The sequence below is a fragment of the Falco punctatus genome (assembly GCF_963210335.1).
Source record: "Falco punctatus genome assembly, chromosome: 8".
NCBI lineage: Eukaryota > Metazoa > Chordata > Aves > Falconiformes > Falconidae > Falco > Falco punctatus.
Window position 1 is genome coordinate 3221860 of NC_137588.1, and position 27467 is coordinate 3249326.

At 37.6% G+C, this 27467-nt stretch overlaps 1 long non-coding RNA gene across 1 annotated transcript in view; it reads left to right on the forward strand.

Annotated features, from left to right (window-relative positions):
• The window catches only part of LOC308068757, a 49567-nt gene extending 27716 nt beyond the window's left edge, over positions 1 to 21851 (forward strand). The window contains exons 1-2 of the long non-coding RNA XR_013930121.1: positions 1 to 16570; positions 16627 to 21851. The exon at positions 1 to 16570 is cut by the window's left edge and continues 27716 nt beyond it. This is a non-coding gene — a long non-coding RNA (uncharacterized lncRNA). The remainder of the gene's footprint in view (positions 16571 to 16626) is intronic.
• Positions 21852 to 27467: the final 5616 nt, after the last annotated feature.

Sequence of the window (27467 nt, forward strand, 5' to 3'; positions counted from 1 at the left end):
CTGTAAGCCTTTTTTCGTACTGGCCAGAATCCCATTCCCAGCAATCCTTTAAATTCCTCATTTTTCATGCAACTGCCTTGATTATCTATGCTGTTAGTGTGCTCAGTGGCTTTTTGTTGGTAGAACGGATCCCAAGAGTATCATTCTTTTTATTACATTTCACCGATGTGTGGATAGAATAGTTCTTCCTCTTTGGAGGTCACAGAGAAATGATCTATTTACTTCCTTCTAAATGGAGGATAATTCTGTTTTTGCTTGGCACTGAAACTTTTCTATCAGACACCTTCCTGGAGACAATACTATAAAAGCCAGATTTTTAGCAGATTTGAACACTTTCTGCAGTTCCCTATTGAAATATCGAATTAGATCTGAAATGATTTTCTTCTGCACTAGTGTCATTTTAAGAGTGCTTTATGCCAGGGCCTTTGATGCCAGATTTCATCCCATGGTGACGACTTACATGTAGACTCTCAAAAGCAAATTTTACAATAGACTTACTAACCAGCCCTTGGTTCTGGTAGTGCTGCTTGCAGGCTCAGTTAAAAAGCAGGCTCGATGGGTATAAGACCATAAGCACATACTCTTTTTAGAATACAAACCGTAAAGCTCCTCTGTAATTTCTACTCCCCCAAAGCTGCATTCTGCTCTTGCCAAACCTATATGTTAAGAGGATGAGTATACCTCTTATTAGGAAATGTGAATGAAATGAGGAGTGGATTGTGCTGATTAAGACGCAGGCATACATTTCTGCATACTGCAGCTGATAAACTAAAATTACTTGGTAGGCTGGGGATTGGGAATGGATGAATACAACTGCCTAATTGAGATATTTTTTTCTTTTTTAAATCACTTTGAAAATACTTGTGACTCCCTCCATTTGCCTCCTCTGAGCCTTCATGCTTTTACATGGTAACCAGATTTGATGCAATCTCACTGAAATCAGTGGAGAATTTTAATTAAATATAATAGTGTTTAGAACAGGATCCAAATGCTTAGTATTGGGGGGAAAAAATAGAATCTTTGTGTAGTTTTCAAATAAGTTTTCATTCCAGAAATGCACAAAAAACTCTGAAACTGTGGATGTTCTCCTGATAGATATATGATTGGGATTATATGACCTCAGTGACCAACCTCAGGCAATGAGGATCCCTTTCTGAACAGTTGGAACTGAAGGTAATAGCTGATCCAATCAGTAGTTCCCAAGCTTCCTATGACCTAAAGATTTGAATAAACCACTTATTCAAGAGTTTTGTTTTCCTTTAAAAAATACACTAATATTTCACAAAGTTTTTAAAATCTAGATTTCTTTGTGAAAAATCCAGAGTTAATAAAATTTTGCAAGTTATGTTATCTGCTTCAGTGCATTTTTTCAGGTACGAGAAAACAAAAACCAGACAGTTTTTACTTTTTTACTGAAGATACACATTTAAAGTTTTATTTCTTCTCTCCTGGTAGATATGTGTGTATGAAGTTTAAGATAAAACTTTAGAAATTCAATAGCAACTTTTTAGATCCAGTGAGTAGAAACATACTAAATAAATAATGTATAAAAAAATTGCAGCATATTTATCATGGGATTGTGAGGCAGGTTAATCTATAATATGAAAGATGGGTCTCTTGTCCAGTTCCAGTAAGGCAAAACTAACTTCCCAGGCTTACAGTAACTGGTAAATAGTAGGATATAAATGGTTAGGATACATCAGGATGATGTAGGGTATAGCTATGCAGCAGCTTATAGTATTGCAGCCTTTATCTCCACTGCATATATTCTGTGGCTTAAAAATCATGCTTAATATTAATATGACTTCCATGGGGAATAGAAATAGAATACTATAACTAAGTAATGCAAATATATTTATGAACTCATTTCTTTCCAACATGTCATATTAATAACGACCATCTTTCTTTCATTTAATATTTAAAAACCACAAAAATGTATGAGTAGGATTTATACCTATTAAAAATTACTTTTGGCAATACCTAAAAATAGCCCGTTATGTTACTACATTGTTTTTTTCTGTTAAAAAGACACAAATCTGAAACCTAGCAAGATAATTTCCGAACTGTTTAATAGTGACTTGAAAATCCTAAAAGGAGATGTGGTCACAGAAAGAGGGGGCCATATTCACATTTCATATCAGTATGAAAAAATCGTACTGTTTATATGTATCTGGTGTTCAGAATTTACATGTTATCCTCATTAGGGGTAAAGGTACAGCATCGATCTTACACTTTACCTGTGCCACCGTGGGACACCACTGATACATGTAGTCTGGTTCTGCTTACTCCTACTCCTGCCATTCACTCTCGGAAGGATTAACAGAAATGCAACCACAAGAATACTTGGGTTCAGCTTGCTAAACTGTTGGAAAAATATTTCCTTCTGAAAAACTGGTAGGTTTTTGATAGATGGACAAATCAAGGGAAGAGGAGGGAAAAGCTGAGACACCCTTGGTGCTTGACTGCTGTCACACCAACTTGGGTGAGTATAGAACCAAATCCCAAGATAAAACCAAAATGACCCAATGTTCTGAAAACATGGTGTTACAGAAAACACAACAATATCTTTTGCTTCAAAAAGAGTGTTTCTGCAGCATTTTACTACAAAATGGATGAAAAAAATCTTCCTTTTAATTGAGTCGTTGTTATCCAGTCTTTCCATTATGACTCATTTTAAAGCCTAATACCTAGTGAAACAAAGCAGGAAACTTCATTTTGCCAAAAAATACTGATCTTTCAAACTTAGCATTTTGTCCCACATGTAGGAACGTTCAGATATTTGACAGAAAAAAGACAGCAGCCAATAGCTCAGACTTAGAGAGAGTTGGGGAGAGGTAATAGACTTTGATTCTGCCTTAATAATTAATTATCATATTGCAAAAATATTTTCTTCAATGCAATATTCTAATACGGAGGCTGAAACTTTCTGAGAAATAAATGAGAACATGACCAGCAAGTCCTGGCGTGAAAAATGAGGGGGATTTTTGCAGCTGTTTGACACTACAGCTGCTTACTGTTTGGCATAAAAAACCCTGGTCTTTTAAAATCATTTGCGCCATAGACAGTCAAATTTAGATATGTCAATATCAGGAACGTACACAAAGTACATATGGGCAAGCAGAATGTATGATATCTAAGAATCCACAAAATAAATGAAAAAGCATTTGTGAAAAAAATAATTAAAAAAATAATTATAGAAAAATGTATAAGCATATTTAATTTGAAATTGCTCCTTGAAGGTGGTTAAACTAACAACTGATATTAAGTACAGCAATGCTCTGGGCTATTTTTTGTTGTTGTTGTTAATGCTGAATATTGATATTCATTGTACACGTTTTTCAGAAGTGCCAAAAGGAATTAGAACCCTGTTTTCCAAGGTACTGAACAAGCACGTAGAGAATTTCCAACCTTGACTAGATGTTGATAATTATATATATTAAAAAACAAAACCCAAACCATCCTAAAACACAGCTTGAGCTAGTGCAGTATTTGTAATTACTTGGAAGTGTTTAGGAGCTAGCTTTCATCTTTTGTAATGTAGGGTTCCATCTCTGAGTGGCGAGTTTTGTGAAAGCTGATGAGCTTACTGCTCACCAATAGACCACCTCTTATCTGTTTCTTGGAGTGTGACAGTGTTAGGAAAATACCTAAATATGGCACTTCATCGGCTTTGCTTGCATACTTCACTGATAGATGAACTGAAATAAGGAAAATTAGGCTTTCAATGGAGAAAATAGCTAGGAATATATAGTAAGAATTTCAGTAAGAACACCAATTTGTAAGAATGCTATCATCTGTAAAAGGACCACAGTCAGCTTGGATGGGAGATTTCTCCATCCTGCATTTGATTAGTAACTGCAGGTAGCAGTGTGACTGTGGTTCCTACCATGACCTTTTACAGAAGTTAGCATTCCTCTTGTTTGAAGTATTGGATAGTTTGTTTCTGCTTGTGGCATAGGAAATCTTAGAAAATTTATTACGGGTTGAAGCAGAAAGCAGTGATTACAAACCTAAAAGTAAATCATAATTCTGACAGTGAGCTTCCTTTGGAAAACAGCATATCATTTCATTTTATGACTTGTTCCATCAAATAACATGGAAGACGTTAATGCAAGGTGATATTTGTCACAGTACATCATCCTGGAGATTGACAAGAATCAGAAAGGAAAACAGCAAAGCAAACTCGGCCTCTGAACTTCTAAGGGGATCTGCATGGGCAGAGAGTGATGTCAGAGTACAAATAAATATGCAAACAACAACATCCATTCTTTTGCAAGACTGGGACAAAAACATGTTAAAATGACAAGAACCTAAGGAGCTACATGCAAAAAGGCATGCTTACAGTAAAGTGTGAACTATTTCTACTGCTTGCCCTGAAAACGACGAGTCCTTTGTAACTTCTTTCATATAAGTAACCCACAAAACATAAAATACTTTCTAGTGATCTAGCTAATACTATAAATATTTATATTCAGAATGAATTTCACAAAAGAGGGAGATAATACATTATAAAATCTGAATGCCAATTTCATTTTTTTTCATGGTAATAACAGATGAAAAATTCCATCCTAAAAAAGAGAATTGATCAATGTAACTCTGCATATTCTTGAGTGAAATTCTTTGGAGATGCAGTCAATGAAGTTTCCATTTATTACATTGTTTTTTAGCCCTGTGATGATTCCCATTTTATCAATGGGCATGGAACACACAGCCACAGCAGACTTCTGTTATAAATAGTTGGCTGTGAAGCAGATGTGTAGCGGATACCATATCCAGTGAGAGATGTAGTGGCTCCTAGTGAACTGGTGAAACCATGTAGCGATTATATTTACTGTGGTTAGAGGGGTCTATCCTCCTGTCTTAGCGCCTTTTGAATCCCTTTGTACTTTGCTTTTTCACAGGGAATTATAGAATTCAGATATTTGTTAAATGAAAAAAAGTCTATTGCTTTAAGCTGGCAACTCAACCATTTCTTTCGAGTTAGATCTTGAAGATGCTGTTAGATCTGGTACTGTGAGATAGTATCTGCATTTGATCTTTCTGTACCGTTCTGGTAACCTTTCTTCATTGTGAACATTGATGGCCTATTACTCTCATTTACTGGTTTTTACAACCAACTATTTTGCTAGGAGATCCTCTCTTCTATTGCTGGTAAGAAGGGATCTTGCCAGAAAATACAAGAATTGACTGAATCACCTTTATTCATTCCTTTGTGGGCTCCTTCAAAAATGTCAAGCGTTGACTTTGAGAAGGGACAAGAAATATAAACTGTTTTTCTATGTAATATGGGTCTATACAGGCTTTTTCTATTCTGAGGGTGGGGGTTGTTTTTATTTATTTAAATAAGACTTCTCTGAATCTGTAGTAATGTTTTGCTTAGACCACTTTGACAATTTCCAATTGTTTTCATGCTGAAGTAGATTTTAAGCAAGAGGCTAGGAGATCTACAATAGAGCTGCTGTGTGGATACCACCTGATACTAACTAATTTTTACTAGTCAAATTACTGATTTCTTTGGAGTATCATCTGTTGATACAGGAGATCAACAGTTTCATCTCCTCTGAAGACTCTCTCCAGTGTGGGAAACTTCTTAATTGCCTCTTTAGAGAAAACAATGCAAATAATTAATTTAATTCTTTTGCAGTGGCCTTTGGTTGTTTCCTTTTTTTGTTTCTTTAACACTTCAAGACTCTATCAGCCTCTCTCAGGACCATGGGCTTGTTTTGCCACCCCTGGGGGTTTAGCTGCCAGGGCTGAAAGCCAGCTGTGACAGGGGGTGCGGGTGTGTGGCGGTGAGATGGCTCAGCAGGGGCCAATGCCTGCCCTGCTCCCCCCCTGCTTTTAAGCTCAGGCTCTCACCCTTGCTTTCCACCCGCACCGTAGCTATCCCTGTGCCTGCTATCCCTTGCCCCTGGCCTGCCAGCCCGGCTTCTTCCCTGCTTGACCCCCAGCAGCCCCCTCACTGCAGGCTTGCAGGGGATACCCGAAGGGCCAGCAGCCCTCCCCATCCCTGCCCTGCTCACACCCTGCAGGGGTATGTTCTTGCTTGTGAGGGCCTTTGTTCAGTCAGTGTGGCTGAGATGATTGGCTCTTGAGGTGACTTTTATGAATTTAGCATATTGTTCCTTAAAATATTTTTTTCAGTCTTTTTTTTTTTTTTTTTTTTTTACTTCTAATAATTCCCTGTGCTCTGCTGCTGACACATGCAGCATTTGCAGGGGGTGTGTGTATTTTGTAGACTCTGCTTTGGTTGCTGTTCCATGATTACTTTTATGCAGCTTCTTTACTGGAGACCCACACAGAGGCTTTAAAGTCACGTTAAAATCTTTTGAGTAAGTGCATGTGTGTATACATATATAAAAAAATATAACCTGTCCATAGTAACACGACTAATACATTGGGTATTTTTAATACAGATTTCATGCAATGTACTGTATTCTATACTATGTATTTTAAGTATGTTTGTAGGTTAACATAAATACTATAATTACATACAGCAAAGATATAGATTACTGCCATAAAATTGGTTTATTCTGTTTTGATACCATGAAACTTACTATTTGTGGGACATCAAATGAATTTTGAGGAATGCCTCATTGCCTATAATTATTTGTCCAATAATTACATCTTTCTCTTACTTTCTACATCTAGGGACAAAGAATATAAAGACTGTGAATGAAGTCATCATTGTTCTACATAGGCAAACATTCAGAGGTCTGTTTCTGCCATTCGCACTCACGTGGATAGCAGCTAACTCTGCAGGTAGATCCATATTATTTAATGACACTAGAAACATTTAAAAATATTTATTCATTTACTATCTCATAAAACTTGAGTTTTGGACATATTAGCCTATAAATATTCCAGTAATAATAATAAATCCTCCACATTTATTTAGCACCTCTCTTCCTAATGCAAAATGTATTAAAATTTAGTCCTTAATGATATATCATGTTATTTATTGCTTCTTGAATTTCTGTGATAACTCTAAAATGCTTAAGTCACCATGAGATTTTTGAATTAAATTACCCAGTTTAATACCTTTATGTTGTTCTAAGGTAAGTGTCCAGTCAGAGTAATTTCCTCACAATGTCTGTAGCAGAGAAAGAACATCATCCTATTCTAGTTCATTCTTCGGTAATTCTAATTTTTTTTTATTGAAACTGAAATATGCTTCTTAATAAGTTAAGAATCCAAGTATTTTAAGTTGTAATGTAAGGGGGGAAAAACAATGTCTTTTTTTAAAAAGTAAAGTTTTAATGAAAGGACATGAATCAGTCACAAATCGTATTCTTCTCTTGTATCATAATATCAAAAATATAAAAGCAGATATTAAACATAGACGTTCCTAAAAATATTGTATTTTAATCACGTGCCTTATGAATAATTTCATTTATGCAGATTTAGAGTTTTATTATGCTTAGTGGATTAGTGGCAGGGGTGATTGCAGTATCTTCTGTGTGTGCCTTGGTGATTGAGACGCAGGTGTGGATGGCTGGTTTGTGGGGAGCCAATGCCAGCAGGCTTTTGAAACTGCTGTCGTGTGCCAGCAAGGAGCTCAAGGCAACATAGCTTTGGAAACTTGAATGCTATCAGCCTCGACAAAGGTGACACTTGGAATTAAAACTGTTAGGTTTTACCACCTGAGGAATTTCTGGTACAAGGCACATGTAAGTGCACGAACATGGCTATCTGCGGGTAGATCTGTGCATCTTTGGTGTGCCGCATCTTATATAGAGGGGCCTAGATACTCCTATTGTTACGGAATACTTCCTGCAACTCATGATTTGGTGAGGATTCATTTTATTTCATAACCTGAAAGTGCAGGTGCAGATGGTTCTGAAGGAGGTTTGTGACAAACTTAAAGCTAGTGCCAGGTTACATGGGAAATTCTGGTTTAAATGCCATATGTATCTCTGTATTTGTGACTGAAGAGGTGAATTTAATGGTTGCTGTGGTTCTCATAAGAATGTTCTTTTAGGGAATTCAGAAAAGGTCAGTTTTCTTCTGCTGCAGCAATCTAGTTTATTGGGCAGAACAAGCAGGCTTTAGATGGTTGGGTTTTTTTCTTTTATTCAGAACTAAGACCTGTAAAAAGGGAAAAAAAAAAAAAAAAAGGTGTACTTTGCAGCTTCCTGAGGCTCACCCCACAGTTATTCTGCCTAAGAGTAAAAGCAATTTGATAGCTGAAAGAGATCAGATAATTATAGGATATACTCATAATATCACATTATTCCCTTCCCTTCCCCCCCTGATTTATTCTCTTCCAGAAAATGTTCTCACAGATTGTGGTTATGCTTCCATTTGATTGTGCACTGGGCTATTACCGGATCTATGGATTTTTATGATATAAGGTAGCGGGTCAAAATAACCAGGTGTGCATTGTCAGAGGATACAAGTTGATGTGTTGTCAGTTTAAAGACTGTGCTGGGATTAGGGGGACCAAATACTTTCCTGCTGTGGCTGGGTAGAAGTTTGGAAAACTGCAAGCTGCAGACCTAAGTGAGGAAAAAAGCAGATTGGAGTATTGTGATAAACTTCAGTGTGCTTCTTGCATTAAGTTAGCCAGTTCAAGGCTGTCTGAAATTCATGATGAGGCTGTGTGAAAACTTTAATTATATGTCAAGAATGGCAGTTTGTACAGGGACGTAAGAATACACACAGAGACATGCACTGTTGTCTGCAGAGCTGCTTCAAGATATATGCATAACTTGGACATAGAGGCCAATGATAAATAAAGCACGATTTAAAATAAAAAAGTACCTAGAACCCCATACAGTACAGGTCATATGAAGAGGTAAGCCAGATTCCCTGATCATAAGGTGAATTATTCAGTCAGAGGACAAAGGATAACAATAAGAGAATATTTGCGGAATGAGAGGCAGATCTTTTAGCTCAGAGCCAACCAGTAAATTTTGAGCTTCTGGAAATATGGCCATAGACTTTGCACTTTCATGGATTGTATCTTCTAACGCTTTATCCGAGGCTGTTCTTACCTAGGTAGAGGAGTCTGGATATGTTTTTGTTGTCATGGTACAGATGGAAAATCATATACCTATGCACTGAGTGCAGTTAAGGTCTGCAGACCACTTCCACAAAAGATACTAATAAATGTTTAGTCATACACAGGATTGTAAATAAAAGCTGTCATTTGAGATTTTATCCCATCGCTTTGTCTCTGAGTCTTATCTGGATGACAGTTGCTGAAATGCTGATCTCACTGCAACAGAACTCAACTTTTACTCTGTGGCAGGACACTTTGAAACTTTTTTCTTATTAGGAGTAATTAGCAAAATACTAGAGATTTTGAAATCCCAGTTCTCAAACAATTCTGCTTCAGTTTGAAACAGAAAATTCAACTCTGATAATTATCTAAATGTGACACAGACAGTTGACTTCGTGTATTGGATCTCATACAGTGTTAAAACAATTGGGAGAATGCATTAATACCAAATCAAGAGAGCAGTTGTGGTTTAAGTTGTCGTCAAGAGCAGCATGATCATCTGAAAGTCAAATATGGTGCTTATGTTTCGGCCTTTTGGGGAAAGGTACATTTTAGCTGCCACATGACCCTTTCGCACAGAAATAATTGTCTGGTTTTGATGCTGCATAAAGGTTAGAGTTTTTTCACTAATAATGGATTCCTGATCTTTGAAAGCTGGACTTCAGCCTATGGTAGTTAACTGATAATTATTTTCAAACCCAACAGACCAAAATGCTTATATGTATTTCGATAGTAGCTGCAGACAAAACAGAATAAAAAAAGAATTGCTTTTGTCTTTGCACGAGTTGGTGTATTTTGTAAAGGAAGAATGTTATACAATAACTGCTCATTTGAGAAGTAATTAACCTTCTTATGCTATTTGCATTATTAATGTACTAGAGTTATCATAATGTTCTAATGTATCTGAATTTCTATTAATGTTTTCTTCGCTAAATAAATAAGAGTGAATTGAGTAAAGAGATGACATTTGTTTAATTGTTCATCAGGATTCTTTTTTCCCTTCATTCAAAGCCCTGATAGTTTGTTAAATAGAAACCCTTAAATGGATGGCATTTCATGATAGGTTTTGAACCTAATTATATCAAATGTCATAGCATTATTTATTTAAAAGGCTTTTCAAGATTACTATACAAAGGGAAAAATGTGTTTTCTTCCTTTTAAAGTGCTTAAAATTTTCTATTAAGTTCTCCTAATTTGTTTAGAACTTTCACAAATACCCTCAATCAAGTTTACTTTTAGAATCCTTTTAAAATGTTTCCTTTAAATGGTAGATAGTCTTGTAATGTTGTTTACTGCTATTGCTTCTTCCCTTTATAAAAAGATCTCCTGGAAATGGAATCAGCATAATTCTGTGTTTGCTCCAAAAGCTTTGGCATAGCTTGCAAGTATTGGAGAGAATAAATGTTGTCACATAAAAAAAGTTATGACCAAAGTAATCTATGTAATTTAATAGGTTTTGCTTTAATTAAAAGATACCAGGTAAACAGAGAATTTTAAGCTCTGTACAAGGCATGTATACTTTGAGGGAAGTAACTAATTTTATTAGTATGTGCATTGGCCGTAACCTGGGACTTCTACAGCTTTGTAGCATACCAAGAGGGAGAAAGAGGAGCCTAAGGACCACTAAGCATGTAGAAATTGCAAGACTGCTGCATCAACAGAACCGTGTGACAGGAGCAAGTAAAAGGAGTTTGGCTTTAATTGCCTTATTCCGCAGCATTTGAATTACCCTAGCAAGAAATGTGGTATTCAACTACGACTGCATAAAAACTAGGAAAAAAACCCACCACCAGGAGGAAAATGGTAATTCAAAATGTTAACAATTTTTATTGAAAACCAAGAAGTTTTTTTTGTTTTCAGAATTTAAAACGAATGATCAAAGCAACTATTGAAAAACAGAATGTAGAAAGTGTGTTCAAGAACACAAAAGCCCCCACCCCCAAATAATGATTTATTTTTTTCTGCAAAAATGAGTTACTCTCCATTGAAGACAGCAGTGGAGAGTTCAACCAGCTCTAATGGCATTGCCTAACATGTAATTTCTTAGGAATCCCTAGGGTTTCTGCAGGAGGTAAGCAAAGAGAAATCAGGTGTCTTTAATCATTCTATAATGTCCTGCTCTGAATTTCCCCCTGGAAAAGATCAATTAACTCTAAACTATAGAAGCATAGCTTTTTTTTTTTTTTCTTTCCCCCTTTCTTTTTAAAATGGGTTTAATAGCATTACAGAAATGCTTTTATGCATGACCACCCTTCTCCTTGGGACACTAGCATTTAATGAACCCTGGTCAATATGTCTGACTTAAACAAAAACCTCAACAACTTGTGAGGCTCCCATCTTCAGATCATCAGGTGACTACTATAGTTCAGTCCAGGCCATTTGTTTTTTATTGCTTTATCCCAAGAGTATTTTAGAGGGCTAGTATCTAACTGATTTTTCCCCAGATTCTTCCTCAAAGCTTATACATTGAAATTGGAGAAGCTTCACTGATTTATAACAGTTAAGTCATCCTTTCAGAAGGATGCACAGTAGACCAGTACTGTTGCGGTAAGCTGCAAACATAATGGGGGAAACTGAATGAAATGTATTTTTTTCTTAATATTTCGAATCCTCACTTGCTTTGAAATCTGAACACTTTATTTCTCAAACAAGTGTTTGTAAGAAGCGCATTTAACATCATATTTTTCAGCACTCTTAGCTTGTGTATAATGACTTACTTGCAACTATGAAATGCAGCTCAGAGAGTCTCCCAACTGTAGGGAACTCAGAAATAGACATGATCTGTGTATTTCTTCTAAAGTATTTTAACTGTACTGATAAGAAATAGGTCAAATCTATTTTAATATTAAATTTCTATCTGGTAAATTGCTCAAAGTATTTTAACTGTAGCAGGTGTGCACATCAGAACATTTTATTTTTAAAGTTATGAGTCTTTCAATTTTTGGTTACTGCATTGCATATAAAGTCGGGTTTATTTTGTTAGGATTCTCGAGTCCTTCAAGTTCTGAGCAAATGCCACCCCCCAATAGATTTGAACTAGAAGCTGATGCTCTATGTTGCCACATTTGAAAGCTACCCTGTTGGGAAAAAGACAGCAGGTTTCTTAAATAACCTTAGCTACCCTTTACCTTTCAGCTTTAAACACTTACATATAAAAGTGTTGAACTCTTCACCAGGGGAAAGATTCTCTTTCCAGTTCTGTCTCACATGAATGTGCTTGTTGGCTGATATTAGAAATATGCCAGTACTAAAATACGATTGAGAACTACATCTTGAGAACTATTGTAACAGTCGTTGGTACCAGTTTAAATCTCTGTGGCTCAAAATGAACAAATCATTTGGCAGGGGGTGTTATTTGAATTCTTGCTAATTATTTCTTAAAAGGTTCTGCAATGATCAGTGGGTGTTTCCCTGCTTTCTTTCCCAAACCTCTCCAATTGTCTTTTAATTTCCTACCTTTACCCTTTTTCAGATCACACCAGAATAAAGTCTGTTACATTTTTAGAACATCTGTTCTTGTAGTATTTTTACCTTGACTGTAAGATCACAATTATCATCTGAAACTGCTATTAAATTATCCTGCATATGTTGCAAATATCATAAAGATCTTTTAAAATATATTGCTAGGTTTACAGGCATACTTTAGTGTCTAGGGTTAAAAATAATTTATGTAGCATAATAGCCTGAATGGATTTAAACTCTGTTTCGCCAATTATTGGTATGTTCTCTTTTATAGGTTAGTATATATAATGTAACGTAGAGAAATAGCAGCACTTTACAATTTCCCCAACTCTTTCTGGAAGAAATCCTGTCTGCAGGAAAGAAAGTAATGGCTGGGATACCCCAAAGCCTGCTGATACCAAGGGAAATACTGAACATTTGTTAGAGGACACAGGCTTCACTAATTTATGATGAAGCCATGCTTAATTAAGCATTGCTTCTGCTGCCTTGACCTCTTAGCCACAACTCTAGACCTAGCTTCAAGCTACCTGTGACAATTGGTCCAATACTTTGCAAGGCTAGCTTTACAATTGAAAGAAGTCCACAGAGAAATGCAGAGGTAGGAACTAAATCTGTTTGTGAAAGGTTAGTAATCAGTATAGCCGACCAACATATTTCTGACCATGGCATAATTCTACAAATCACTTATTTTAGGCTTGTTAGACCTCTGTTGGAGAGAGCTGTAGGGAAAAAGCTCACAGACTTTTTTTCCTCCCATGATTTTGCCCTTCCTTCTTCAAATCATACTGGCAACCTGTGAAGAATGTGAATGACTTTTTTTTTTTTTTTTTTTTTTTTCCTCCCCTCCAGTCACAACCACACTAACAAATTCTTAGTCCTAAACAATTGATTTTTATTTTGGTGGCAGTTGTCATAATAATGAAAGGCTGGGATATTACATTTAAAAAGAGAACTTAAGAACTGACAGTGGCCTGAACTTTAAGAGCACACTGGTATTCTTTAGCTTCTCTGAGAGGTTTTCAGACCTTTCCAACATCATTCATAAATCCTGACATCTCAGCTTAGCTACACCATAAATGAAACTGCTTCTTAACTCACCTTATCACATAATTTCCATGAAATCAAATAATTGTCAAAATTTAGAACTGGCAAAATATTTGTGTAACACCTGAAATATTACAAGTATTTCTGTATAACTATTCTCTCAGGATTGTAGATGACAATATTTACCAGAACTGACACGCAAGTTCAAAGAATTAATTTCACAATAATTTTAGATCATTTTTTTTTAATTCTGAACCTTATCTGCAGATCTTCTGTCTTTCACAGTTAGCATCTTTAAGAATAATAGTAAGAGGGATAACATAAGTGCCAACTACTAACACCACTGCAGAATAAACCCAAACCATCTGTATTTGGTTGGATTATTTCTTCCATTGTATAATGATACAAAAATCTCCATGACCTAAGGCACCCATTACTAATGGAAGAACTGAGGTAGAAGATTTTTATTTTTTTAAAAGTACTTAAATAGCAGGACACACAGTCAAAGCACATCTTTTGGATTTATATTACCAGGTGTGAAATGGTGAGGGCGGTTTATACAGTGGAGCTTGTCATCACACCCAGTGTCAAATTTATACTTGGAAGGCCCAAATACCTGATGAAATAGTGATACCATCCTCATTCATTAGGGATGAGTACAGTTGTCAGTAAAGAGCCTTCCAATTCTCTCTGTGTATCAGAGATTTTTTGTCTTTATATATCAAGGGGAAAAAGGGCTAATGGAGATCCTGTTATTCTCCAGTTCTCTCCCTAGTCTCGAACTGAATTAATTCCATGTCACCTTCTTCCATTTTCATGTGTCCAAATAAATTTCATCAAAGGTAGTAGCAGAACAAAGAAGTAGAAGAAATTCTATTGAATCCCAAGATTTGTACATGAGGAATCAAATGAAAAAGCATGACTTTAGGAACGTTCTAAATATCTTTTAGTCAAATACAGATTAAATACGTGCGTTGTATGTTCTATCAATCTAATATTATTAAATCTAATCCAATTTAGGAATAGATGCAATACTAAAGAAAGAAAAGGACATCTGCATTGACTCTGAATCTCCAGGAAGCATTGATTTAGAAACGTATGTAATTTTCTGTCATCATACTTGGGGATTAAGGTCTGCACCATTCTCTGTAAATCACTGTAGGTATATTTATGAATTGCAATTGTTTGCTTAAAACCAGATGGTGCTCTGAGAATTCCAGAAGGTGTAATGTGTATCTAAAAGATTTATTTTCTATGTACAGATAAACTAGGCACTCTCTATTCCAGTTTCATGAACGAGAACATCACATATTTGCAATGGGTTTGTGCAGACGAACTGTTCAGAGACAGAGATGTTTAGGCTTCACTGCCTGAAAATAAAGATAATGAGGGTAGAAAACTATAGTAGGATGGTTCCTTTGTTTTCCTGGCAGTTCCATATATTTCAAAATACCCGCTTCTTGACATAGGAAGATTGGTAGATTTAGCATGTTTATGTCCCAGGACTGCCAGCAACTGTACCCAACCTGTACCAAAGGGGAGAGGACATAGAGATGAAAGACTACTCTCCAGAGTTTGAATCACTTCAAATTATTTCTTGCTATTGTTGTTCTAGGCCATCTTTGGAGGTTTTATTCAGTCCCTGGGGGAAAAAAAAAAAAAAAACAACACAACCTCTCCTCTCCAAATAAACATTATGCTGGACTATGAATAAAGTAATGGAATTAAAAAAACCAAAACAGACAACCCAAACCACACCACCTATGTTCCTGATATCTTATGGACATAAGATGCATTTGGGAACATATTTTGTAATTTATGGTACTGGAATTAAAGCTGTCATCTTTTAAATGTTTGCAGATCACTCAGAGCTGATGGATTGCTAAAGTGTTTGCATATAATGAATATGAGATTACATAGATAATGCAAAGCATTTCCAATTCTAGGCTGCTGTCCCTGCTCCCATCCTTCACCATTCTTGTCTGTCTTTCTATGAAAAGTAAAAATAAACAGAATGTACATACATGTATACACACACACACACATATATATATAAAGAAGATACCTCGAATTTGCAGGTGATGTTTCAGAATGGAGGGAAATATTAATTTTTAAATGTTATTTTTAAAGTATTTTCTATTTTCCTGTACTCCAATGGCATATAACACCTACCTCACATGCAATGGGAGACTAAATGGCACAGTAGTCATAAAACTTTCCGTTTTCTCTTGACAGCCTGTTGTCCAATAACAGGTGTTTGTTGTAGGTGTTCACTTCCTATTTGAAGACTTAGTTAATTGTGCAGCACAATTAAAAAGCAAGGAAAGTAAAGTTTTAGATTGACAGCTAAAGCAGCTTTATACAGTATGTCTTGGTGCCTTTCATGCTTTTAATAAGTCAGGGTTTGTAATAGCAGTCATGCTTCTCTGAAAAGAGATGGCCAAAACTACCTGGATTTTTGAACAATCAAGACAGGGTGTATTAAGCCTGCTAGGAAGATATTTTGATCCCTTTGAATGAATATAAATGATCTAAGCTATCAGTTTCCTATTTCTTTGTAGTCCTCAGTTTCTGGTCCGTCAGGGTTTTTTTTGTGTTGTTCAGCAGCATCCCACTGGCAAGAACGGCACCAGTGTTTCTCAGCCACGTTTCTGTTGTTTTACTGCTGCACTGCAATTTGCTTCCACTTGACAACAAATACTTTTAGGTCTGATTCAAAGCTGAGTCAGAGTGATCTTGTACGAATCTGTATCTGATTTATAGATCACTACCTTAGGAAATTCTGTCTGGAAGCTTGTTTTGATGGATGCCATTTCAAGACAAGACAGACGTAAGCACATGCATCAGAGTAAGAAAAGTAAAGAGCTGATTGCTCATAGCGTGTCTTTCTGCTGAATGATCTTTTGCCATACTGAACCATCCACAAGAGTATTACTTCAATTTCTCTCCACATTAGACTTTCTGCACATAAATTCCTTGCAATTATAACAAGGATATCTGGCAATTTTAGTTCTTACACTACAGTGAATTGCTCACTTTACATACATACATCAATTCTAGGCACTTTACATACATACATCAATTCTAGGCACTTTACATACATACATCAATTCTAGGTGCTTGTTGTAAGCCCTTGAGCATGTTAAACATGTTTCTGACATGTTATAATACAGTTGCCCTCAAGAGCTGTGGCAATCTGAGCATTTCAGTAGCTCATATGATCAGAACCTTTGTTTTGAAGAGTGCTTCAATATCAGTAGTTGAAAATCAGTATTGAAAATCACTCATCCTTAGCGAGCAAGAGCATTGTACTAAGAGTGTAAAAATAGGCAAAGCACAGGCTCAAACCATTCTGCATATAAGCATGGCCTGAATGTTTGAGCTTGGAGGATCTCAGCAATGAGACACTTCGGAGACGAGGGGCAAGCAAATACGATACATATGTTTGTTCTTCCCCAGCTATTGATCGTGTGGGTTTTTCAAGTGTCTGCTAGAAAATATTTTCTGCTGAATCATAACTGCTGTCACATCACGTTAACTGGCCAAATTTAGTAGACAAATATCATACTGAGTGGGGCTAGAAATAAATTTATACCAGTTATATCAGAGGAATTCCTTGCAAATATATTACACATCTTTCAGCCAAGCCAGGCTGCCACAGAAGGGAAGGAATAGAGGTCAAGGGCTTCTCCTTTTTTTGACTAGCTTTTTCCGTGTCTTTTTTTTTTTTTTTTTTCTTCTTCTTTCTTCTGTCCTTTTGTCTCATCACAAATCAATATGGAATAAGATTGGCTTGCTGGACAGCAAGCTGGTACCTGATGAAAACAAATTGAATGGAAGTTGAAAGCAAAAAAATAGAGTGAAATTTCTTACATGGTGAAAAAATTCGACTATGTTAACCAGGCCATTAGACCTTCTCAAAGAAAACATTTGAAAAAAATCGTTATGGCTTTCAGTATCCGTCATGTTACATGGTAGAAGACACAGGAGTATTCTAAAAAACAAATAATGTTGGAAATTATTTTTTTTTCCTTTCCCTTAAAAAAATGTATACAATTGTTAGTGGTGGAACAGCATTTACCACATTCACCTACTACACTAAAAGTGTTGTCATATTCATGTCATAAATAAAACACCCACCCACTCAGCCTTAAATACCCACAGGCCCACTTTTCAGTGACTGATGACATGTGCTCTATATGCATGACTACACTAAAGTCAGGTTTATTGTGTGCCATAATAATGCATATTAAAAATGTGTATCATAAAAGGACTAAGGGGTCTGTGATGTGTATGGTTTTCTGCAGCATTCCCAAACCTGAGGGATTAGTTGATGTAAACTATATAGGATCTTCACATTTTGTAGATGAATTAGTGAAAAGAAAATACAAATGAGAGTATCCAACATGAACTAAGAAAAATGGTTGAAGGCTATGCTGACTTGCAAAATGATTGGTGCTGTTTAGCATCACTATAAACTGTTTTGTTGTTTTGTTTTGTGTGTGCGGAATCTCTTTCTTCCCTGACAATGAAGTATGTCTTTTCTGAGCAACAACAGACCCATGCTTCCACAGTGAAAAGATACCATTGTAGCACCTAGTGTGACTTAACTCTATCACAGGCCATTTACATTTCTTTAAGCCATTTTGATAGCTTCTTTAAACATATATTCCTCATCTTATCTCAGGCCTATAGTGTTTGTTTAAATAATTTAGCTTTGGAGACAGGAAAATTAAGAAGTGACCATCACAGATGATGTTCTTCAAGGTGATTGGAACTGGCTTCTGCATAAAGCAAGCTGCTGAGCTGGATGTCAAGCCCCAATAACCCCAAACACTGGTAGGTGAGCTGGGACCTAAGCGTTAGAGAAGCATTCAAATATTCATCTATTATTTAAAGCGTCGGAATATTCCAAGGATGAAAACTCATAGTTAGCTGCTTCTTACAAAAAGTTTCCTGTCTTATGAGCTGGAGGTGATTTAAACAATTTAGAGGCTATTTATACATCACTTAGGGTGATTTAAACACAACTCTCCACAGCTCTCCCACAGCTTTCTGAAATATATAAACACAGTTTAATCTGTGAGGCCTTTGTAAAGAAAAAAATAATTTCTTATGTTCAATAAACAAAAATTAATTTGCTCATTATTTATAAAAATCATCCTAATTTCACAGAACAATGGCAGTAAAATCAGAACAATACGCTTCTATTTACAGTGGAATTTTTATAAATCCTTTCCCTGCTAAGTCATATTTGATGGGATTTTCAGCGGTTTCACCAGCACTTGCAGAATGCAGTCTGCTCAGAATAGTGAGTGACTTTCTCCTAATTCAATAAGCTGTTCAACCATAGAGCACTGACAACTGCCTTTGTGAAATCCACTATGAATTGACTTGTGAAAGTCAATTAGAATTCAGTATTTGGTTAGAGATTCTTATGCACACAACATCCAGACACCTAGTCAGTCAGATTCTCTCAACACAGATGTGTGTAGATTTATTTTACCTGAAATTTGTTTATTTACCCTGGCACAGAATGAAATTCTTACAACGTTTAATCCATTGTCCTTCAGTGCTAGAGGTAGTTTATTCGCCCTCCGCTGCCGTTTTTTATCAGCGTGCTGAATTCCTGCTTGTAGATAATTGTATCACAATATGCAGTAAATCCATAGTGGCAGAAGCAGTCTAAACCCAGCTCAGTACTTCTATTTTCCTTCTTGCTGAGCAATGAAGAACTGCTTCCTCCACCCTTTGTTACTACCATCCTCCGAAGGCAGCTACAGCCATGCCTTGTCAAGCTGGCTGAAGGCTTTCACGGGCACATAACAAGTGTGCACGGCTGGCACAGGTTCCGTCAGCAGAAGCAGAAAGTGTATGGGGATTTTTGTAGTGTGATAAGTAATTTACTATTGCAGACACAAGGTGGACCACAAAAAAAATCAAAGTGAGGTTCTACATTTTCATAGATAAGAAAGAAAAAATAAAAGTTCATTGGATCTTTTAATTATCAAGAGACCAGAAAATTAAAAATAAACAGACAACAAAACAAATCAATTCCAAGTACATCTTTTCAGGATTTCTGTTTGAGAAGTTGTGAGGCTGCATGTTTTCAGGCTATTCAAGCCTTGTTTTGTTCTCTAGACTTCCCTGTAACACGCTGCTGTGTTTCCCTACTCTTTCTGTTCCTTCATTCCCATTTTTCCTTTCAGCACGGCAGATGAAATTGCAGCGTGCTCTGAAGTCATCATTGGCACTAACCTTGTTTCTTTTGCTTTTGTATTTTGAGAACAGAAGTGTAGCCCTTCTCGCCACTGTTATAAAACAAGATCAGCTGGACATTTCCGAATGCACTGGTCAGTGCCAGGGAGCAGTGAGGGCAGCCTCGCAGCCACAGCCATCCCACCAGCGATATCAGGCACCCCCCCTAGGAACAGGGATGGCCCCAGGTTTGGATCATACTACCTGACCCACTGACTAGTGACTTCTTCTGGGGCCAGAGAGGTACTTCTGAAAGAACACCACAGCAAAATGGTTCCTAAATATGGCCTTACTATCTTCAGTAATATATTAATAACGTTTTTGAAAATCCATCTCTCTTGCTCTGGTGTCCCTGTCTCCTTTTGAGTCTGACCGAGAATGTATTCTGAAATGCTGTATTAGGCATTTTAATAAGATCTGAATACATGATATCTACCTGCAGAAATATGAATTATATTTTCTTGATACAGATCCTGATTTCATATTATGGTGCAGATACTCTTCTACTGTGTTGATTATTCTTAACAATATCTCTTTTAATTTGCTCCAGCATTCTTTGAATAGAAAAGCTTTTCTTGTGAGTTTGATTTACCTCTGCCAACCTTAATATGTAACTCCAGGTTGCTGAACTTATCCCATTTTTCCTCTCGTTTTCTCACCAGAAAGTGGCAGAACTACAAATATAAACTTTAAAGAATCCAAGATTCCCATGCAACAGAAATACGAGTAAACAACGGTACAGCCCAGTCTACTTTCTATTTAGCTGTTACTTAAATCAGTAGGAATTTTTAAAAGTGCAGCTTCGCTTGGCAATATTGCAAATAGATGGGCATATTTCCAGCCAGTATGTTCTTGCTTTCAGGGCAGCAATACTGTGCTTTGTTGAACTAACAAAAAATTTACTCACTTAGCTACACAAAAGTGTTAGTTTATTATCCTCTTTCACAATGGAAACTGCAAAATCTATTACAGACAGTGAAGAAATCTGCATATATGTCCTGTGCTTGTGTCTGATTGTTGTAACCACAATCTCCAATACAGTGCAACAGATAAATTTTATGATGGCAGTCAACAGTGTTTATCTAGATCATCAAGCATCTTCATGGTGAATTTGGCTTCCTTTTTTTTTTTTTTTTTTTAATCTTTCCAAAGTGTATAGGAACCCTTTTTATAGATAAATATCTTTTGGTAGCAAGCTGCCCAGAGGCAGAATTTCAGTTGTATCCTCTAGCAAACATTCATGTTTGTAAGTTGCTTAGGTGCAGCTCTGTGCCTGCCTTGTGGCAAGTATTATTTTAAACTTATGGTTACTGTAGTACAGAATCAGAGCTGATGGAAGAGAAACATTTACATCTGTAAGGGTTCTTGTGTGGCAAATGCACAGACTCAAGGTCATAGGCTTCAGCTGGTTGAGAGGGAGTCTGGCTAGTTACCCCAGGCAAGTGGGACCAGATCTTACAGAAGATTTTTGCTACATTGATGGTTGTCACAGAAGCAGGCAGGTGGGCTGTCTTGGTAAAGATGAATAAGATGGGTGAATTTCTCCTGAATTACTTCACAGGAAAAATCTCAGTGAATGAATTTAGAAAGCAATCTCTGGTATGCGTGTGAGCTTGATAGAAAACAAACCAGCCCAGTCCTATTTGTATGGAAAGGCTGTTAACATGCACACTGATGAATCCACTTGAATAATAATTACAGACCTTGCAGGTATTTGGGCAGAGCAGGATTTCAAGAAATCTGTGGCCTAAGCAGCAAGTGGGAAATATCTAAACCAGCAGGTTGCTGCAGACTGCTGACCGAGGTGACAAAAAGACTCTTCTTGGGAATCCAGAGGTGACTGGGGTGTTACTCCAGCTGACAAGCCTGTGGGGCTTTCCAAAAGGGCTCTGGACTGAGCGATTCCACAGCAAGCAGAGGGGAGAGTTATTTCTAAGGTTTTGTATTTATATTTTGCGCTGTCCATCACACCTAGGATTTTGATGCTAAAAAATATCTAGTATATGTTCTAATATAACCTTGCTTTTGCAATACAAAACACCTTTTGTATTTTTGATTTTCTCTCTTTTTTTTTTTTTTTTTTTTTTTTACAGAAAAAGCGTGGGCAGATCCCCATGAAAACTCCATCTGCCTCACCATGAGATTTCAGAACACCTGCCTGATACAGTTCCCCATTGCTTCAGGTTTCTGCCATACTAAAAAGGGAGTTAAAAGTCCATTTTGTAACCTCAGACTAAGACAGCAAAGCTGCAAAAAACACACCGGCCCAAATCCATTTGTTGTTTCCCATTGCAGTACCAGGTTTCCAGAAGGCACATCCCCCAGAAACCCTTTCCTATAGGGCAGAGACTCTGTCCAACCAAAACGTGGAGCTAATGCACCTCAGCTGTAACTCAGTTGATCATCACTTGAACCTAGGCTACTCTCACGTTGGGAGTTGCCCTTTGAAATAGGTGCAGTGCCCGTGCAAGACCTAATTAGGAGAGTGGAGTGGCAGCTGGGGCTGATAGAAGGAGAGCGGGGGCAGCTGGGGCTGGCTGGTCTTGGGAGGGTGGGTTATGTCTCAGTAGCAGGTTTTTTCCAAAGAGTCTACAAGTTGACTTTTCTAATCTGGAAAATGAGAGTGTTTGTAGGTGTAGATGGTACTAGTTGTGGAGGGGGCTATCTGCTTGCTTCCCCCCTTGAGAAGCTGAGGGCGAGTGCAGAGCCACCCTTGGCTGGGAGGCGACGCACTTTCATGCCTGTCTCTGGCACTTGCTGTACAACCTGAGGCTGGTCTCGTGCTGGTGTGGCTGGAATAACTGCAGTGCAGCGTGAGCAGCCACAGGAGAACTGAGCTGTAGCTGCTGCCGCCCTTTGCTGTGTATGGGAAGTAGAAGGTAGGAGCATCAGTGATCTGTTGTGTTTGAATTTATTATTGTTTAAGCCTATAGAAAATACTGAGCTTGTGCTGAGATGCAAATTGTAATTGCTCATCTTCCCAAAAATATATATAAATACCATTAACCTGTGCCCTGTTTATTTTTTCTAACTCCCTAATTTACAGCAGTGGTTTTACAGTGCCTCTTTATTATTGTGGTGTCTAAGTGTAGTGGGAGAACATATGTCTTGTTTTTTTTCTGATAATGAAACCACTCTTCCTAGCCCAGTGGTGATGGAATCTGCTTCTCTCCTTTTATAGAACTATGGTTTTGTTTATATGGCTCCCTTTCTCTTTCCCTTTTCTGCCTAGGCTTTCTCACCTGCTGCTTTTAGTAGGAAAGCAATGTATAGCTGAAAGGTTAAAACCCAGCATAGTTGTGACCCTTAATCAATATTTCCTTCTTTCCATCTCTTAAAAACTCTTTTTCCTGGACCCTGTGTGCTGCCTCTTTCTTGAATCTCTATGCCTGTCTTGAATGCTTATGGCGTAAAAAGCAAACCTGATCTATCTGCAGCTCTCTGCCTGAGCGGGGACTGCTGGAGAAGAGGTAGGACTGGCTGTGGAGTGCCGGAAGCTCTTCCGGGAAGTGAATCTTATCCGAATCATTGAAATGAGGATAAAGGCATGCAGGTCAGGGTGGTCAGCTTTAATGTGCAAGTACTTGCAGTTTTCCTTCAGCAACTTACAGTCAAAGGGTACAGCCCCTTCTTATTTCTGTCTCTAAATCCTCTATCCTTGCCACGCTTCTTCAGCATGTTTCTCATTCCTACGTATTTTCTTCCTATTTCTTTGACTTTCTATACATGATAACCCTTCATATACTCTGTCAGCTTGCTCAGTCAGCTGAACAGTGATAATGATCATGTGGAAATTGTAGGCACATAGTAGGTGAATGTGGCGTGCTTATACCTGCCCTCTGTGGGCAAACCTGCTTACCAAACCTTCAATCAAACTTTGAACAAAGGCTTGTCATCAATAGTTTGTTGTATTTATGCATTGATAAAGCAACTCTTCCGCCTCACCAGACTTAAGCTGCTGCAGAGCTGGAGCTGTTGCTTTAGCAGCAGATATGCTGGCAGGCTAAGGAAGCTCTAAGTAAAGCTACATAAAATGTGCCTGTTCTAGGACAGATTTCTGCATTGTCATGCAACGAAACCTGTGCTTTAAACTGCTCCAGTCCAAGTCATGCACTCATGTAGGTGTGTTTTCAGACACAGATATTTATGTACATAGTGAGTGGTATCATGCACAATGGAGGGCAAACACTGAAGGAGATTGATCTAATAGCACACACTGTAGCTTCTGCTTAATCTGATGGGCAAGAGCATCACAAAAACTCTGTCCTTTATTAAGAAGGATATAATTTTTCTTCTGCATGGCCTAAAGGGGATAATCGTATTTCTCAATATCTTAATACCTCTTTTACTAGGTTCAAACTACTTAGAAAACTGGTAGTATTTCTTTCCATTTTTCATCTATGTTTCTGGGCTGAACAGTTCTCCAGGCTGTCAGAAGCCTGCACAGCTGCCATGGATAGGGAAAGCACTCACCTGTTAATTAACAGCAGTGTCTCACTTTATACAAGTTGTTAATGCCTGTGGAGGTGGGAAGTCACTTGGTGGCTGGCTGAGGGCTTGAGCACATGAAGCTCAGAGGCACTGTGGTGGAAGAAGGGACAGAGAGGAGAGTGGCAAGTCTTAGTTACACAATCAGGTGTAGGTGTCTGGGAGTGTGGGTGGGTATTTATCCGATTTGGATACCAATGGAACCATCAAACGTTCCTGTTTCTGACTTGGCATGTGCTTCCCTAGGCCAACCACAAGTAACTATCCCCATCTGTGTCCTGATAAATGACAAATCTAGTCCTTAGCTGCTGATGTGCAGCTTTGTGATGGCTCTCAAATGTAAGCTTTCACCTTTTCAAGTCACATGTGAGGTTCTTATGCTACAGAAAACATGCCTTTTTCCAGTTAAAATTAATTTCAGTTGAATTTTTCTGTTTCTTTTTTGAGCATACATCTACTTATTAAAGGAAAAATATAATCTGGATGATCTGATTTTAATGATAAAGATAGCTAGCAATAACTTGGATTTTAAAAATACAGTGTCCCTTTCAGGCTGAAATCTGTTTCTTTGCGAGTAAATCTGATGAGGTGTTTGCATGCCCCTTGTGTTGGTAAGTGCTACGTTTAGTACAGCATCTAGAGAACTTCTATTTCACAGTTAAACATTAGGTTTTTTGTAATTCATGTGATGAAGTGCATGTAATGCAGTGTCCCTACATTCTGCTTAGAAGTTGTCCCAGAAACATTGAAGGCTAATTACAATCTTCATGAATACAAAGTAATATGTTGCTGCGTTTTGTGAAAAACAGAAGCCCAAGGATGCTGCAATGGCCAACAGATCTTGCACTCAGTAACATACACACGCTGTAAAACAAGTGGTTTTTTTCATGTGTCTAGCTAGTCTTTTTTACTTTGGGATAGAAAACATTTCCAGGAGCATTTCCCTGCTGTTACTATAACTCTGTCCCCTTGAAAGGGACCCACAGTAAAAGCATCTCTTCTGGCAATAAAGGATTTGTCTTGTGTTTGTGAATCTGATGCTAATACTATATTTTTCTAAAATTAGGCTTAAAAAAATCCCTAGTCACTTTTATTCTATACTTTACACTTGCCACTTGGGGAAAAAAAAAAAAAAAAAGGAGGTCTGATAAGGTTTATTTTCTTGTAGGCCTTTTAAATTGCATCCCTTTGTATCTGAGACTGCAAAATCCTAAATCACGCTAACAGGGTACTTGAAATGGACACTGGTGGAGAGAGGAAAGAAAAAAAAAATACAGCTGATACAGATAGTATCTGTTATTTTTAGTTCCTGACAGACCAGGATTGCTCTTACCCACCGACCATTCACATTGTTTCTTTCTCTTCTCCTTGCAGCTATCAGTTCTGTGATGACTTGGGGGTGGGGGAAAGGAAAAAACCCAAACCAATAAAATAAGGGCATCTAGACTAGACAGACATTACTGGAATTAGGTAGCAATTTGACAAGAAACTGATCTGCATGATTGCCCTCCTCTGCAGAAGACTGTAGTAGCGTGATTGCAATCATTTCTGCTGGTCAGTGGTTTTAGCATTAACGTATCTACCTAGGGAGCCAGCCAGGCTTCGTGTAAGACTTTCTTTGGAACTAAAAGAAAGAGGAGAAAAAAACCTCTGTGATATTTTACCAGAATAGTTGCACATGCTGTTGGTGGCGTGCAACACAACCAGATTTCGTATTTAGTGTGTGCTTCTGGTGCTGTCTTCAGATGTGCTAGTTGAGAGAGCTGCTCCTATAGAAAGCCGATTTCAATTGCTTCCCTGTAAAATTATAAAATAATTAAAAAAAAATATCAAACTTCCTAGTCACTTCCAGTTGTTTGCAAAAGTATTTTTATCCCTGTTCTGAATATTGTCAGTGTCAAGCTAGATAGATCTTAGGTATTTCAGTTCTATAGTCAAGATACTCACATGGTCCAACAGCTGTACACAAACGAGGGTATGTTTGCGTGGTACTCTGGGACAAAAAGGGTCTTCTTTAAAGAAGAAAAAACTTAAAAACTACCCAAGTTTTAACCTTGTAATTGAGAGGCATTTTTAACTGGGAAAATGCATGTACATACTGTAAACATTTAGCTTATTTTACAAGAGAAGGCATTGTCTGTCTCTCAGATTGGGTCTTGGAGGAAGAGAAATAGGGATTTAAGTGAGGGAAAAAGAACTGAAGATTCTTTTGCTTCAGCAAGTCCTGTACTGAAGTGGCTGTTGTGTAAAATACAACCAGGACCACAAAAGTTAGTGATCTGAAGAACCTACTCCACAGCAACAGTTTAACTTCAGTGTTTTCAGGCAGTGTTCCTGCTGGCATTCCATGCAGCCTGCGGCTCGCCCTCTCAGGACCCCTTCTCTGTTCCTGTGCCTTGGTCCGCTCGGGCATGGCTCTGGGGAAGGAGTCTGGGTCTGTGTTCTGTGTGGTGGTGAGAAGTGGCTAAACTTCTCTTTTGGGGGCAGACATCTAGCCTACAGCTTGCCCCCTGTCGTCTTACAGAGCAGGAACTTCTTTTTGTGACAGCCTATTCCCAGCCATGGTGTCCTGAGGAATCTGGCTTGGGAATGGGCTTAGCACGCTGGGTCTGTGCACGACGGTAGGTGTGGACCTACGGGTGCAGGCTGGATCTCTTTGCCTATCTTAGAACTGCAGCTCATAAGGAGAGAGGTCAGTGGTCACCCTCTTGTCATTAAATGAAACCAGCTGGTCCAAGTCTTTGCTCAGGAGAGGTACAGCTCCCAGGTTGATAAGGTGAGGGTGTGCATGTGTCTTTCTTTGGCTTAGTGCCCTTAGTAAGCTTCTTACTTGAGCTAGAATTGGGGAAATTTTTGCTATTAAGAGAAAAAGGTTGCTGAAGTCCCTGAAATGATTAGTTTTCATCCTTTTACGATATACTGAGGGATCTACTCTTTCCATGCCTTAGGTAATTATTTGCTTTATTATTGTACTGTAGGGAGATAGGATTAATGTAAGTTACAAGTAGTAACAGAGTATGAAATAAGACAACAATAAGCATGAGAGCAAAAGATAAAAATAGACTTAGGAATTGACCTAGCATTTTAAGAATTGTATGCACTTGTAAAATGCTTGCAACTATGTTAAATATATTCTTCATGATAAAGGATGTATTTTCAAATATTACACGTATGAGATTCACCTGGGATATAAGAAATTGAAGAATTTCAA